The following is a 15746-nucleotide window of genomic DNA, read 5'->3' as shown; positions in this document are numbered from 1 at the left end:
ATCTGTATGTGGTCCAGATTCCATCTGCATAAATGAAATTGGAAGTTATAATTGCTCATGTCTGAATGGATTCACTGCAACAAACCCAAGTCTCACCGTCAGCATCAATACACATGTACAGGTACTGGAGCGATTTTGAACTTGTGAATTTAGGCCTGACATACAGTTTTTCTTTGGGAGAATGTCTTTTAAAAAATTTGTGTTTCCCTGGTCTTTTGTTTTAAAAAATGTTGATACTATACTTTGACAATACTTATTCTCTTTGTAGAGATGTAGATGAATGAGAATGAATGAGATACCATTTGTCTTTTCATGTTTTTATGTGTATTTATATTTGTATGTATAAAACATTTTAAAAATATTCTTCCCCTCTAGACATAGATGAATGTTTGTTTAGTCCATCTGTATGTGGTCCAGATTCCAACTGCACAAATGAAATTGGAAATTATAATTGCTCATGTCTGGATGGATTCACTGTAACAAACTCAAGTCTCCCCATCAGCATCAATAGCACATGTAGAGGTACATTTTATATTTACTTTTGTGTTTACTATTATCTTGAATAATTGTCCTAAGTTTATTGATGTGATTTTTATTCCAGGTGTTTTTCTTTCTTGCTATTTTAAATACATAAAAAAATTAGTTGACCTTCACATATACAGTATGAGTGATCCAAACTCTTCTCTTCCCCGTAATTTCCTTTTAATGTAGATGTGAATGAATGTGTTGAGATATCAGATGTCTGTGGTCCAAAACTCAATCTGCAACAACACTGTTGGGAGTTACAATTGCTGGTGCATGAGTGGATATAATGTAACAGACCCAAACCTCCCTATAAACAGCAATAACACATGCAAAGGTAGGATTGACAAAGGATTAATGAGAGGCTTCATCATTCTTTTTTTTTTTTTAAAATGCATTGTCAAAAGTAACAAAATCACCAATATGTATGTATTCTAAAACAAAATCGGACATGTTTCTCAAACATGTAAATAATTCAGTATTGTTTTTATGTTGTGTAAAGGTGCAAGAAGTTTTATTTATGAATTATTTTTCATCTCAGTGGAAGAAATTATGGAGAAGCTATGCAAGTGTTTTATGTGCACAATCTAGAATTGAGGTTTTAATGCTAGGTTCTTTTCTTTAAAAAGATTTTAGACATACATAAAACTATTTTGAGTTGTAGTAACATACAAATGATTATGATTTTGAGGTGCAATTTTGACTTTTTATAGACCTGTTTTTCTTCAGGAAAATTGTTTTAAAATCTTCTTATTCATCATTAGTGTTTAAAAATGTTCATATTGTACATTCTCAGTTCTTATTCACTTTGTATAGATGTAGATTGATTAAAAGAGATGACATATGTCTTTTTATGTTTTAAGTGTTTAAATTCGTACCTATACATTACAATAATTTTTTTTCCCCCTTAGATATAAATGAATGTCTGTTCAGTCCATCTGTATGTGGTCCAGATTCCAACTGCACAAATGAAATTGGAAGTTATAATTGCTCATGTCTGGATGGATTCACTGTAACAAACTCAAGTCTCCCCATCAGCATCAATAACGCATGTAGAGATTTACTTTCTGTATTCAGTTGTGTTACTCTAACCTTGAATAATTTAGCTAGAGTTTATACTTTGGATTTGATTTTTTATAAATGAAGCATACTTTTGTAAAGATGTCAAAAAATGAGTTGACCTTCACATATGTAAGTATGAGTGAAATATAACCTTCTATTTCCCTGTAACTTTTTTAAATACAGACGTGAATGAAGTGTTGAGATATCAGACTTTGTGGTCCAAACTCAATCTGTAACAACACTGTTATAGTTGTTGTTGTGCAATGAGTGGATATAATGTAACAGACACAAACATCCCTATAAACAACAATAACACATGCAAATGGTAAGGATTTTTTTTTTTTTTTTTTTGTTATTTGCTACTGTTTGTAATGCTTGAAATCTTTCTTCAAACTTTTTAATAATATTTTTTCTTCCATCAAAGATATAGATGAATGTCAAACAGTCCCATCTGTATGTGGTCCAGATTTACTCTGTAAATGAAATTGGAAGTTTATATTGATCATGTCTGAATGTTTCACTTTGGACAACAAACCCAAGTTCACCGTCAGCAATAACACATGTACAGGTACTGGAGCGATTTGAAATTGTGAATTTAGGCCTGACATCCAGTTTTTCTTTGGGAGAATGTCTTAAAAATTGTGTTTTACCTGGTCTTTTGTTTTAAAAAATGTTGTACTATACTTTGACAATACTTATTCCTTTGTATAGATGTAGATGAATGAGAATGAATGAGATACCATTTGTATTTCATGTTTTTATGTATTTATATTTGTATGTATAAAACATTTTAAAATTTCTTCCCCCTCTAGACATAGATGAATGTTTGTTTAGTCCATCTTTACCTGGTCCAGATTAGATCTGCACAAATGAAATGTGGAAGTTATAATTGCTATCATGTTTGGGATTCACTGCAACAAACTCAAGTTCCCCAAGAGCATCAATAACACATGTAGAGGTACATTTTATATTTACTTTTGTGTTTACTATTACCTTGAATAATTGTCCTAAAGTTTATTAATGTGATTTTTATCCATGTGTTTTTTTTTTTTCTTTCTATTTTTAAAATGTCAAAAAAAAAATTAACATTCACTTCACATATACAGTATGAATGATCCAAACTTTTCTCTTCCCCGTAATTTCCTTTAATACAGATGTGAATGAATGTGTTGAGATATCAGATATCTGTGGTCCAAACTCAATCTGCAACAACACTGTTGGGAGTCACAATTGCTGGTGCATGAGTGGATATAATGTAACAGACCCAAACCTCCCTATAAACAGCAATAACACATGCAAAGGTAGGATTGACAAAGGATTAAGTCTGAGGCTTATCATTCTTTTTTTTCTTTCTTTTTTTTAATGCATTGTCAAAAGTAACAAAATCACCAATATGTATGTATTCTAAAACAAAATCTGAGATGTTTCTCAAACATGTAAATAATTCAGTATTGTGTTATGTTGTGTAAGGTGGCAAGAAGTTTTATTTTATGAATTATTTTTCATCTCAGTGCAAGAAATTATGGAGAAGCTATGCAAGTGTTTTATGTACACCTAGAATTCTTGTTTAATGCTAGGTTCTTTTCTTTAAAAAGATTTTAGACGTACATAAAACTATTTTGAGTTGTAATACACATCAAAATGATTATGATTTTGATGTGCAATTTGGACTTTTTTATAGACCTGTTTTTCTTCATGGAAATATTGTTTTAAATTCTTATTCATCATTAGTGTTTTAAAAATGTTCATATTGTACATTATCATTCTTATTCACTTTGTATAGATGTAGATTGATTAAAAGAGATGACATATGTCTTTTTGTTTGTTTTAAGTGTTTAAAGTTTGTACCTATACATTACAATATTTTTTTCCCCTCTCTAGATATAAATGAATGTCTATTCAGTCCATCTGTATGTGGTCCAGATTCCAACTGCACAAATGAAATTGGAAGTTATAATTGCTCATGTCTGGATGGATTCACTGTAACAAACTCAAGTCTCTCCATCAGCATCAATAACACATGTAGAGGTACATTTCTGTATTCAGTTTGTGTTTACTCTAACTTTGAATAATTTAGCTAGAGTTTATACTTTGGATTTGATTTTTTATAAATGAAGCATACTTTTGTAAAGATGTCAAAGAATGAGTTGACCTTCACATATGTACAGTATGAGTGACCCACAACTTCTTTTTCCCTGTAACTTTTTTTAATACAGACGTGAATGAATGTGTTGAGATATCAGACGTCTGTGGTCCAAACTCAATCTGTAACAACACTGTTGGGAGTCACAATTGCTGGTGCATGAGTGGATATAATGTAACAGACACAAACCTCCCTATAAACAACAATAACACATGCAAAGGTAGGATTGAGAACTGAAGCTCTGAACAGTTTGCTACTGTTTGTACTGCTTGAATCTTTCTTCAACTTTTTTAATAATATTTTTCCTCATAGATATAGATGAATGTCTGTTCAGTCCATCTGTATGTGGGCCCGATTCCATCTGCATAAATGAAATTGGAAGTTATAATTGCTCATGTCTGAATGGATTCACTGCAACAAACCCAAGTCTCACCGTCAGCATCAATAACACATGTACAGGTACTGGAGCGATTTGAACTTGTGAATTTAGGCCTGACATACAGTTTTTCTTTGGGAGAATGTCTTAAAAATTGTGTTTTCCCTGGTCTTTTGTTTTTTAAAAATGTTGATACTATACTTTGACAATACTTATTCTCTTTGTAGAGATGTAGATGAATGAGAATGAATGAGGTACCATTTGTCTTTCATGTTTTTATGTATTATATTTGTATGTATAAAAACATTTTAAAAATATTCTTCCCCTCTAGACATAGATGAATGTTTGTTTAGTCCATCTGTATGTGGTCCAGATTCCATCTGCACAAATGAAATTGGAAGTTATAATTGCTCATGTCTGGATGGATTCACTGCAACAAACTCAAGTCTCCCCATCAGCATCAATAACACATGTAGAGGTACATTTTATATTTACTTTTGTGTTTACTATTACCTTGAATAATTGTCCTTAGTTTATTGATGTGATTTTTATTCCAGGTGTTTTTTTTTCTTTGCTATTTTAAAGACATAAAAAAAATTAGTTGACCTTCACATATACAGTATGAATGATCCAAACTCTTCTCTTCCCCGTAACTTCCTTTTAATGTAGATGTGAATGAATGTGTTGATATATCAGACGTCTGTGGTCCAAACTCAATCTGCAACAACACTGTTGGGAGTCACAATTGCTTGTGCAAGAGTGGATATAATGTAACAGACCCCAAACCTCCCTATAAACAACAATAACACATGCAAAGGTAAGATTGACAAAGGATTAATGAGGGCCATATCATTCTTCTTTTTTTTTAAAATGCATTGTCAAAAGTAACAAAATCACCAATATGTATGTATTCTAAAACAAAATCGGAGATGTTTCTCAAACATGTAAATAATTCAGTATTGTGTTATGTTGTGTAAAGGTGCAAGAAGTTTTATTTATGAATTATTTTTCATCTCAGTGGAAGAAATTATGGAGAAGCTATGCAAAGTGTTTTATGTAAGACCTTCTAGAATTCTTGTTTAATGCTAGGGTTATTTTCTTTAAAAAAGATTTTAGACATACATAAAACTGTTTTAGTTGTAGTAACATACAAATGATTATGATTTTGAGGTGCAATTTGGAACTTTTTAAAGACCTGTTTTTATTTTCAGGAAAATTGTTTTTTAATTATTCTTATTCATCATTAGTGTTTAAAAATGTTTCATATTGTACATTATCAGTTCTTATTCACTTTGTATAGATGTAGATTGATTGCCAAAGAGATGACATATGTCTTTAATGTGTTTTAAGTGTTTAAATTTGTTTCTATACATTACAATAATTTTTTTTTTTTTCTAGATATAAATGAATGTCTGTTCAGTCCATCTGTATGTGGTCCAGATTCCAACTGCACAAATGAAATTGGAAGTTACAATTGCTCATGTCTGAATGGATTCACTGCAACAAACTCAAGTCTCTCCCATCAGCATCAATAACACATGTAGAGGTTTCATTTCTGTATTCAGTTTGTGTTTACTCTAACCTTGATGAAACTAATTTAGCTAGAGTTTATACTTTGGATTTTCAATGATTTTTTAAATAAAGATGTCAAAGTATGAGTTGACCTTTAAGCATACCAAAACTTCATTTCAAAATACTGAGATTCAGTGCTCAAAGCTGTAAATTATATCCGTATGAGTGGATATTGTAAACAGTCCCCTATAAACAATTATAACCCATGCAAAAGGTTAAAGAAGTTTCAGTTTCCCACATTTCCCTGAATTTTATTTCAGATATTCATGATAAATTGTTGTTGTTTTTCTCAGTGCATGTGTTTTTATCATGGAGAAGCTATGAAATAAAGTTTTTTTTTGGGTTTTTTTTATAAAGATTTTTGCATTACAGTACATCCACAAAAAAATCTCTCATGTTTTTTATAAGTTTATTCCTAGTATTGTTTTCTTGAAAAAGATTTTATGCAAACATAAAAATCTGTTGTGAGTTGTACTAATGTGTACAAATGAGTATGATTTTGATGTGCAGTTTGGACTTGATAATTTAAGTCTAAAATAGACCTGTTTTCAGGAAAATTGTTTCGAAATCTTATTTTTTCTTTAGTGTTTAATGATGTTGATATTGTACATTCTCAGCTCTTATCCTTTGTATAGATGTAGATGAATGAGAAGAGATACCATATGTATTTCTTGTTTTAGGTGTTTATATTTGTAGGTTAAACATCAAATTTGTTTCCAAATTTGATAAGATTTGTGTTTACTTTTACCTTGAATAATTAGATAGCAATTATCAATGTGCTTTTTACTTTGGATATCATTTTTGTTAATGAAGCATTCTATTGTAAAGATGTCAAATAATGAGTGATGCATACTGTTCTTTTCCCCGAAACCTTGAATAATTGGCTAAAGTTTATCGATGTGATTTTACTCCATGTGTTTTTTGTTTTCTTTCTATTTTTAAAAATGTCAAAAAAAAAAAAAAAACTTAAAAAAGTTGATCTTCACTTAAGTATGAGTGACCCAAACTCTTCTTTTCCCTGTAATTTACTTTTAATACAGATGTGGATGAATGTGTTGAGATATCAGATATCTGTGGTCCAAACTCAGTCTGTAACAACACTGTTGGGAGTAACACAATTGCTGGTGCATGAGTGGATATAATGTAACAGACCCAAACCCTCCCTATAAACAACAATAACACATGCAAAGGTAGGATTGACAAAGGATTAATGAGAGGCTTATCATTCTTCTTTTTTTTTAAATGCATTGTCAAAAGTAACAAAATCACCAATATGTATGTATTCTAAAACAAAATCTGAGATGTTTCTCAAACATGTAAATAATTCAGTATTGTGTTATGTTGTGTAAAGGTGCAAGAAGTTTTATTTATGAATTATTTTTCATCTCAGTGCAAGAAATTATGGAGAAGCTATGCAAGTGTTTTATGTACACCTAGAATTCTTGTTTATAATGCTAGGTTCTTTCTTTAAAAAGATTTTAGACGTACATAAAACTATTTTGAGTTGTAGTAACATAAACAAACATTTATGATTATGATTTGATGTGCAATTTGGACTTTTTATAGACCTGTTTTTCTTCAGGAAAATTGTTTTAAATTCTTATTCATCATTAGTGTTTAAAAATGTCATATGTACATTATCAGTTCTTATTCACTTTGTATAGATGTAGATTGATTAAAAGAGATGACATATGTCTTTTTGTGTTTTTAAGTGTTTAAATTTTGTACCTATACATTACAATATTTTTTTTCCCCCTCTAGATATAAATGAATGTCTATTCAGTCCATCTGTATGTGGTCCAGATGAAATCCAACTGCACAAAATGAAAATTGGAAGTTACAATTGCTCATGTCTGGATGGATTCACTGTAACAAACTCAAGTCTCTCCATCAGCATCAATAACACACATGTAGAGGTACATTTCTGTATTCAGTTTGTGTTTTACTCTAACTTTGAATAATTTAGCTAGAGTTTATACTTTGGATTTGATTTTTATAAATGAAGCATACGTTTGTAAAGATGTCAAAGAAATGAGTTTGACCTTCACATATGTACAGTATGAGTGCCCCACACTTCTTTTTCCCTGTAACTTTTTTAAATACAGACGTGAATGAATGTGTTGAGATATCAGACGTCTGTGGTCCAAACTCAATCTGTAACAACACTGTTGGGAGTCACAATTGCTGGTGCATGAGTGGATATAATGTAACAGACACAAACCTCCCTATAAACAACAATAACACATGCAAAGGTAGGATTGAGAACTGAAGCTCTGAACAGTTTGCTACTGTTTGTACTGCTTGAATCTTTCTTCAACTTTTTAATAATATTTTTCCTCATAGATATAGATGAATGTCTGTTCAGTCCATCTGTATGTGGTCCAGATTCCATCTGCATAAAAGGAAATTGGAAGTTATAATTGCTCATGTCTGAATGGATTCACTGCAACAAACCCAAGTCTCACCGTCAGCATCAATAACACATGTACAGGTACTGGAGCGATTTGAACTTGTGAATTTAGGCCTGACATACAGTTTTTCTTTGGGAGAATGTCTTAAAAATTGTGTTTTCCTGGTCTTTTGTTTTTAAAAATGTTGATACTATACTTTGACAATACTTATTCTCTTTGTAGAGATGTAGATGAATGAGAATGAATGAGATACCATTTGTCTTTCATGTTTTTATGTATTTATATTTGTATGTATAAAACATTTTAAAAATATTCTTCCCCTCTAGACATAGACGAATGTTTGTTTAGTCCATCTGTATGTGGTCCAGATTCCATCTGCACAAATGAAATTGGAAGTTATAATTGCTCATGTCTGGATGGATTAACTGCAACAAACTCAAGTCTCCCCATCAGCATCAATGACACATGTAGAGGTACATTTTATATTTACTTTTGTGTTTACTATTACCTTGAATAATTGTCCTAAGTTTATTGATGTGATTTTTATTCCAGGTGTTTTTTTTTTCTTGCTATTTTAAATACATAAAAAAATTAGTTGACCTTCACATATACAGTATGAATGATCCAAACTCTTCTCTTCCCCGTAACTTCCTTTTAATGTAGATGTGGATGAATGTGTTGATATATATCAGATGTCTGTGGTCCAAAACTCAATCTGCAACAACACTGTTGGGAGTCACAATTGCTGGTGCATGAGTGGATATAATGTAACAGACCCAAACCTCCCTATAAACAGCAATAACACATGCAAAGGTAGGATTGACAAAGGATTAATGAGAGGCTTATCATTCTTCTTTTTTTTTTAAATGCATTGTCAAAAGTAACAAAATCACCAATATGTATGTATTCTAAAACAAAATCGGAGATGTTTCTCAAACATGTAAATAATTCAGTATTGTGTTATGTTGTGTAAAGGTGCAAGAAGTTTTATTTATGAATAATTTTTAATCTCAGTGGAAGAAATTATGAAGAAGCTATGCAAGTGTTTTATGTACACCTTCTAGAATTCTTGTTTAATGCTAGGTTATTTTCTTTAAAAAGATTTTAGACATACATAAAACTGTTTTGAGTTGTAGTAACATACAAATGATTATGATTTTGAGGTGCAATTTGGACTTTTTAAAGACCTGTTTTTCTTCAGGAAAATTGTTTTAAATTCTTATTCATCATTAGTGTTTAAAAATGTTCATATTGTACATTATCAGTTCTTATTCACTTTGTATAGATGTAGATTGATTAAAAGAGATGACATATGTCTTTTTGTGTTTTAAGTGTTTAAATTTGTTCCTATACATTACAATAATTTTTTTTCCCTCTAGATATAAATGAATGTCTGTTCAGTCCATCTGTATGTGGTCCAGATTCCAACTGCACAAATGAAATTGGAAGTTATAATTGCTCATGTCTGAATGGATTCACTGCAACAAACTCAAGTCTCCCCATCAGCATCAATAACACATGTAGAGGTACATTTCTGTATTCAGTTTGTGTTTACTCTAACCTTGAATAATTTAGCTAGAGTTTATACTTTGGATTTGATTTTTTATAAATGAAGCATACCAAAATTCAACAAAACCTGAGATTGCTCAAAGCTGTAAATATATCCGTATTGAGGTCTGTTATGTAAAGGTTAAAGAAGTTTCAGTTTCCCACATTTCCTGAATTATTATTATAATTGTTGTTGTTTTGTCTCAGTGCATGTGTTTTTATCATGGAGAAGCTATGAAAGTTTTTTTTTTTTTTTTTTTTTTTTTTTTATGTACATCCACTAAAAAACTCTTGTTTTATTATAAGTTGTTTTCTTGAAAAAGATTTTATGCAAACATAAAACTGTTGTGAGTTGTACTAATGTGTACAAATGAGTATGATTTTGATGTGCAGTTTAGACTTGATAATTTAAGTCTAAAATAGACCTGTTTTCAGGAAAATTGTTTCGAAATCTTATTTTTTTTTAGTGTTTAATGATGTTGATATTGTACATTCTCAGCTCTTATCCTTTGTATAGATGTAGATGAATGAGAAAGAGATACCATATGTATTTCTTGTTTTAGGTGTTTATATTTGTAGGGTTAAACATCAAATTTGTTTCCAAATTTGATAAGATTTGTGTTTACTTTTACATTGAATAATTAGATAGCAATTATCAATGTGCTTTTTACTTTGGATATCATTTTTGTTAATGAAGCATTCTATTGTAAAGATGTCAAATAATGAGTGATGCATACTGTTCTTTTCCCCGAAACCTTGAATAATTAGCTAAAGTTTATTAATGTGATTTTACTCCATGTGTTTTTTGTTTTCTTTCTATTTTTAAAATGTCAAAAAAAAAAAAAAGTTGATCTTCACTTAAGTATGAGTGACCCAAACTCTTCTTTTCCCTGTAATTTACTTTTAATACAGATGTGGATGAATGTGTTGAGATATCAGATGTCTGTGGTCCAAACTCAGTCTGTAACAACACTGTTGGGAGTCACAATTGCTGGTGCATGAGTGGATATAATGTAACAGACCCAAACCTCCCTATAAACAGCAATAACACATGCAAAGGTAGGATTGACAAAGGATTAATGAGAGGCTTATAATTCTCCCATTTTTTTTTAAATGCATTGTCAAAAGTAACAAAATCACCAATATGTATGTATTCTAAAACAAAATCTGAGATGTTTCTCAAACATGTAAATAATTCAGTATTGTGTTATGTTGTGTAAAGGTGCAAGAAGTTTTATTTATGAATTATTTTTCATCTCAGTGGAAGAAATTATGGAGAAGCTATGCAAGTGTTTTATGTACACCTAGAATTCTTGTTTAATGCTAGGTTCTTTTCTTTAAAAAGATTTTAGACTTACATAAAACTATTTTGAGTTGTAGTAACATACAAATGATTATGATTTTGATGTGCAATTTGGACTTTTTATAGACCTGTTTTTCTTCAGGAAAATTGTTTTAAATTCTTATTCATCATTAGTGTTTAAAAATGTTCATATTGTACATTATCAGTTCTTATTCACTTTGTATAGATGTAGATTGATTAAAAGAGATGACATATGTCTTTTTGTGTTTTAAGTGTTTAAATTTGTACCTATACATTACAATATTTTTTTTCCCCCTCTAGATATAAATGAATGTCTATTCAGTCCATCTGTATGTGGTCCAGATTCCAACTGCACAAATGAAATTGGAAAGTTTATAATTGCTCATGTCTGGATGGATTCACTGTAACAAACTCAAGTCTCTCCATCAGCATCAATAACACATGTAGAGGTACATTTCTGTATTCAGTTTGTGTTTACTCTAACTTTGAATAATTTAGCTAGAGTTTATACTTTGGATTTGATTTTTATAAATGAAGCATACGTTTGTAAAGATGTCAAAGAATGAGTTGACCTTCACATATGTACAGTATGAGTGACCCACACTTCTTTTTCCTGTAACTTTTTTAAATACAGACGTGAATGAATGTGTTGAGATATCAGACGTCTGTGGTCCAAACTCAATCTGTAACAACAATGTTGGGAGTCACAATTGCTGGTGCATGAGTGGATATAATGTAACAGACACAAACCTCCCTATAAACAACAATAACACATGCAAAGGTAGGATTGAGAACTGAAGCTCTGAACAGTTTGCTACTGTTTGTACTGCTTGAATCTTTCTTCAACTTTTTAATAATATTTTTCCTCATAGATATAGATGAATGTCTGTTCAGTCCATCTGTATGTGGTCCAGATTCCATCTGCATAAATGAAATTGGAAGTTATAATTGCTCATGTCTGAATGGATTCACTGCAACAAACCCAAGTCTCACCGTCAGCATCAATAACACATGTACAGGTACTGGAGCGATTTGAACTTGTGAATTTAGGCCTGACATACAGGTTTTTCTTTGGGAGAATGTCTTAAAAATTGTGTTTTCCCTGGTCTTTTGTTTTAAAAAATGTTGATACTATACTTTGACAATACTTATTCTCTTTGTAGAGATGTAGATGAATGAGAATGAATGAGATACCATTTGTCTTTCATGTTTTTATGTATTTATATTTGTATGTATAAAACATTTTAAAAATATTCTTCCCCTCTAGACATAGACGAATGTTTGTTTAGTCCATCTGTATGTGGTCCAGATTCCATCTGCACAAATGAAATTGGAAGTTATAATTGCTCATGTCTGGATGGATTAACTGCAACAAAACTCAAGTCTCCCCCATCAGCATCAATAACACATGTAGAGGTACATTTTATATTTACTTTTGTGTTTACTATTACCTTGAATAATTGTCCTAAGTTTATTGATGTGATTTTTATTCCAGGTGTTTTTTTTTTTCTTGCTATTTTAAAGACATAAAAAAATTAGTTGACCTTCACATATACAGTATGAATGATCCAAACTCTTCTCTTCCCCGTAACTTCCTTTTAATGTAGATGTGAATGAATGTGTTGATATATCAGACGTCTGTGGTCCAAACTCAATCTGCAACAACACTGTTGGGAGTCACAATTGCTGGTGCATGAGTGGATATAATGTAACAGACCCAAACCTCCCTATAAACAGCAATAACACATGCAAAGGTAGGATTGACAAAGCATTAATGAGAGGCTTATCATTCTTTTTATTTAAATGCATTGTCAAAAGTAACAAAATCACCAATATGTATGTATTCTAAAACAAAATCTGAGATGTTTCTCAAACATGTAAATAATTCAGTATTGTGTTATGTTGTGTAAAGGTGCAAGAAGTTTTATTTATGAATTATTTTTCATCTCAGTGGAAGAAATTATGGAGAAGCTATGCAAGTGTTTTATGTACACCTTCTAGAATTCTTGTTTAATGCTAGGTTATTTTCTTTAAAAAGATTTTAGACATACATAAAACTGTTTTGAGTTGTAGTAACATACAAATGATTATGATTTTGAGGTGCAATTTGGACTTTTTAAAGACCTGTTTTTCTTCAGGAAAATTGTTTTTAAAATTCTTATTCATCATTAGTGTTTAAAAATGTTAATATTGTACATTATCAGTTCTTATTTCACTTTGTATAGATGTAGATTGATTAAAAGAGATGACATATGTCTTTTTGTGTTTTAAGTGTTTAAATTTGTACGTTAACATTACAAATTTTTTTTTTTCCCTCTAGATATAAATGAATGTCTGTTCAGTCCATCTGTATGTGGTCCAGATTCCAACTGCACAAATGAAATTGGAAGTTATAATTGCTCATGTCTGGATGGATTCACTGTAACAAACTCAAGTCTCTCCATCAGCATCAATAACGCATGTAGAGGTACATTTCTGTATTCAGTTTGTGTTTACTCTAACCTTGAATAATTTAGCTAGAGTTTATACTTTGGATTTGATTTTTATAAATGAAGCATACTTTTGTAAAGATGTCAAAGAAAAAAGTTGACCTTCACATATGTACAGTACGAGTGACCCAAACTTCTTTTTCCTGTAACTTTTTTAAAATACAGACGTGAATGAATGTGTTGAGATATCAGACGTCTGTGGTCCAAACACAATCTGTAACAACACTGTTGGGAGTCACAATTGCTGGTGCATGAGTGGATATAATGTAACAGACACAAACCTCCCTATAAACAAAAAAATCATGACAAAGGACTAATGAGAGTATAATATTTATTTATTTATTTATTGTTTTTTTAGTTTGTTTCTTTTTTATTTTTTTTTTTTTTTAATTTTCTTCACTTTTTTAATTATTTTTTTTTTCCATAGATATAGACAAAATGTCTGTTCATTGCTCAAAGCTGTAAAATATTTCCGTATTGAGGTATGTTGTAAATTTAATTGGAAGAGTTTCCCACATTTCCTCATGAATTATTATTATTATTGTTGCAAAAAACTTGTTTTTTCTCAGTGCAGCATGTTTTAATCATGGAGACAGCTATGAAAGTTTTGAGATTTTTCTTTTTTTTTTTTTTTAAGTTATGTACATCCACTAAAACTCTTGTTTTATTTTACGTTGTTTTCTTGAAAAAAGATTTCTGCAAACATAAATGTTTGTTGTGAGTTGTACTAATGTGTACAAATGATGTATGATTTTGATGTGCAGTTTAGACTTGATAATTTAAGTCTAAAATAGACCTGTTTTCAGGAAAATTGTTTCGAAATCTTATTTTTTATGTTTATGATGTTGATATTGTACATTCTCAGCTCTTTATCCTTTGTATAGATGTAGATGAATGAGAGAGATACCATATGTTTTCTTTGTTCAGGTGTTTATATTTGTAGTGTTAAACATCAAATTTGTCTCCAAATTTATTAAGAATGTTGTGACTTTTACCTTGAATAATTAGTAGCAATTATCAATGTGTGTGCAACTTTGGATAAGTTTTTGTTAATGAAGCATTCTAATTGTAAAGATGGTCAAATTTGAGTGATGCATACTGTTCTTTTCCCCGAAACCTTGAATAAATTTCAAAAATTTAATAATTCTACATTTCTCCATGTCTTCTTTCTATTCTTAAAATTTCAAAAAAAAAAAAAATGTTGATTGAGTTGACCTTCACATATGTATGAGTGACCCAAAACTCTTCTTTTTTCCCTGTAATTTCCTTTTAATACAGATGTGGATGAATGTGTTGAGATATCAGATATCTGTGGTCCAAACTCAATCTGTAACAACACTGTGTTGGGAATTACAATTGCTGGTGCATGAGTGGATATAATGTAACAGACCCAAACCTCCCTATAAACAACAATAACACATGCAAAGGTAGGATTGACAAAGGATTAATGAGAGGCTTATCATTCTTTTTTTTCTTTCTTTTTTTTAATGCATTGTCAAAAGTAACAAAATCACCAATATGTATGTATTCTAAAACAAAATCTGAGATGTTTCTCAAACATGTAAATAATTCAGTATTGAGTTATGTTGTGTAAAGGTGCAAGAAGTTTTATTTATGAATTATCTTTTTCATCTCAGTGCAAAAAATTATGGAGAAGCTATGCAAGTGTTTTATGTACACCTTCTAGAAATCTTGTTTAATGCTAGGTTCTTTTCTTTAAAAAGATTTTAGACATACATAAAACTATTTTGAGTTGTAGTAACATACAAATGATTATGATTTTGATGTGCAATTTGCACTTTTTAAAGACCTGTTTTTCTTCAGGAAAATTGTTTTAAAATCTTATTCATCATTAGTGTTTAAAAATGTTCATATTGTACATTCTCAGTTCTTATTCTCTGTATAGATGTAGATGAATGAGAAGAGATATCATATGTATTTCTTGTTTTAGGTGTTTATATTTGTAGGTTAAACATCAAATTTGTCTCCAAATTTATTAAGATTTGTGTTGACTTTTACCTTGAATAATTAGATAGCAATTATCAATGTGTTTATTCTTACTTTGGATATAATTTTTTGTTAATGAAGCATTCTATTGTAAAGATGTCAAAGAATGAATGATGCAGACTGTTGTTTTCCCCAAACCTTGAATAATTGGCTAAAGTTTATTGATGTGATTTTTTTGTTTGTTTGTTTGTTTTCTTTCTATTTTTAAAATGTCCAAAAAAAAAGTTGATCTTCACTTTAGTATGAGTGACCCAAACTCTTCTTTTCCCTGTAATTTACTTTAAATACAGAT

At 30.3% G+C, this 15746-nt stretch overlaps 4 long non-coding RNA genes across 4 annotated transcripts; all 4 read left to right on the top strand.

Moving 5' to 3' along the window:
• The first annotated feature begins 399 nt into the window (after window positions 1–399).
• On the top strand, window positions 400–1579 carry LOC122149006. The gene is made up of 3 exons (XR_006162788.1): window positions 400–522; window positions 712–859; window positions 1434–1579. It is a non-coding gene; the product is annotated as an uncharacterized LOC122149006 (long non-coding RNA).
• Window positions 1580–2514: 935 nt separating this feature from the next.
• Window positions 2515–4073, top strand: LOC122149001. Its single transcript, XR_006162783.1, has 5 exons — window positions 2515–2542; window positions 2739–2885; window positions 3466–3612; window positions 3801–3947; window positions 4040–4073. It is a non-coding gene; the product is annotated as an uncharacterized LOC122149001 (long non-coding RNA).
• Window positions 4063–8076, top strand: LOC122149005. The gene is made up of 4 exons (XR_006162787.1): window positions 4063–4186; window positions 4435–4581; window positions 7781–7927; window positions 8019–8076. It is a non-coding gene; the product is annotated as an uncharacterized LOC122149005 (long non-coding RNA).
• Window positions 8077–11335: 3259 nt separating this feature from the next.
• On the top strand, window positions 11336–12333 carry LOC122149003. Its single transcript, XR_006162785.1, has 4 exons — window positions 11336–11407; window positions 11593–11739; window positions 11831–11977; window positions 12226–12333. It is a non-coding gene; the product is annotated as an uncharacterized LOC122149003 (long non-coding RNA).
• Window positions 12334–15746: the final 3413 nt, after the last annotated feature.

Source organism: Cyprinus carpio, chromosome A20, assembly GCF_018340385.1.
Source record: "Cyprinus carpio isolate SPL01 chromosome A20, ASM1834038v1, whole genome shotgun sequence".
Lineage (NCBI taxonomy): Eukaryota > Metazoa > Chordata > Actinopteri > Cypriniformes > Cyprinidae > Cyprinus > Cyprinus carpio.
This window is presented reverse-complemented; position numbering and strand designations above follow the sequence as displayed.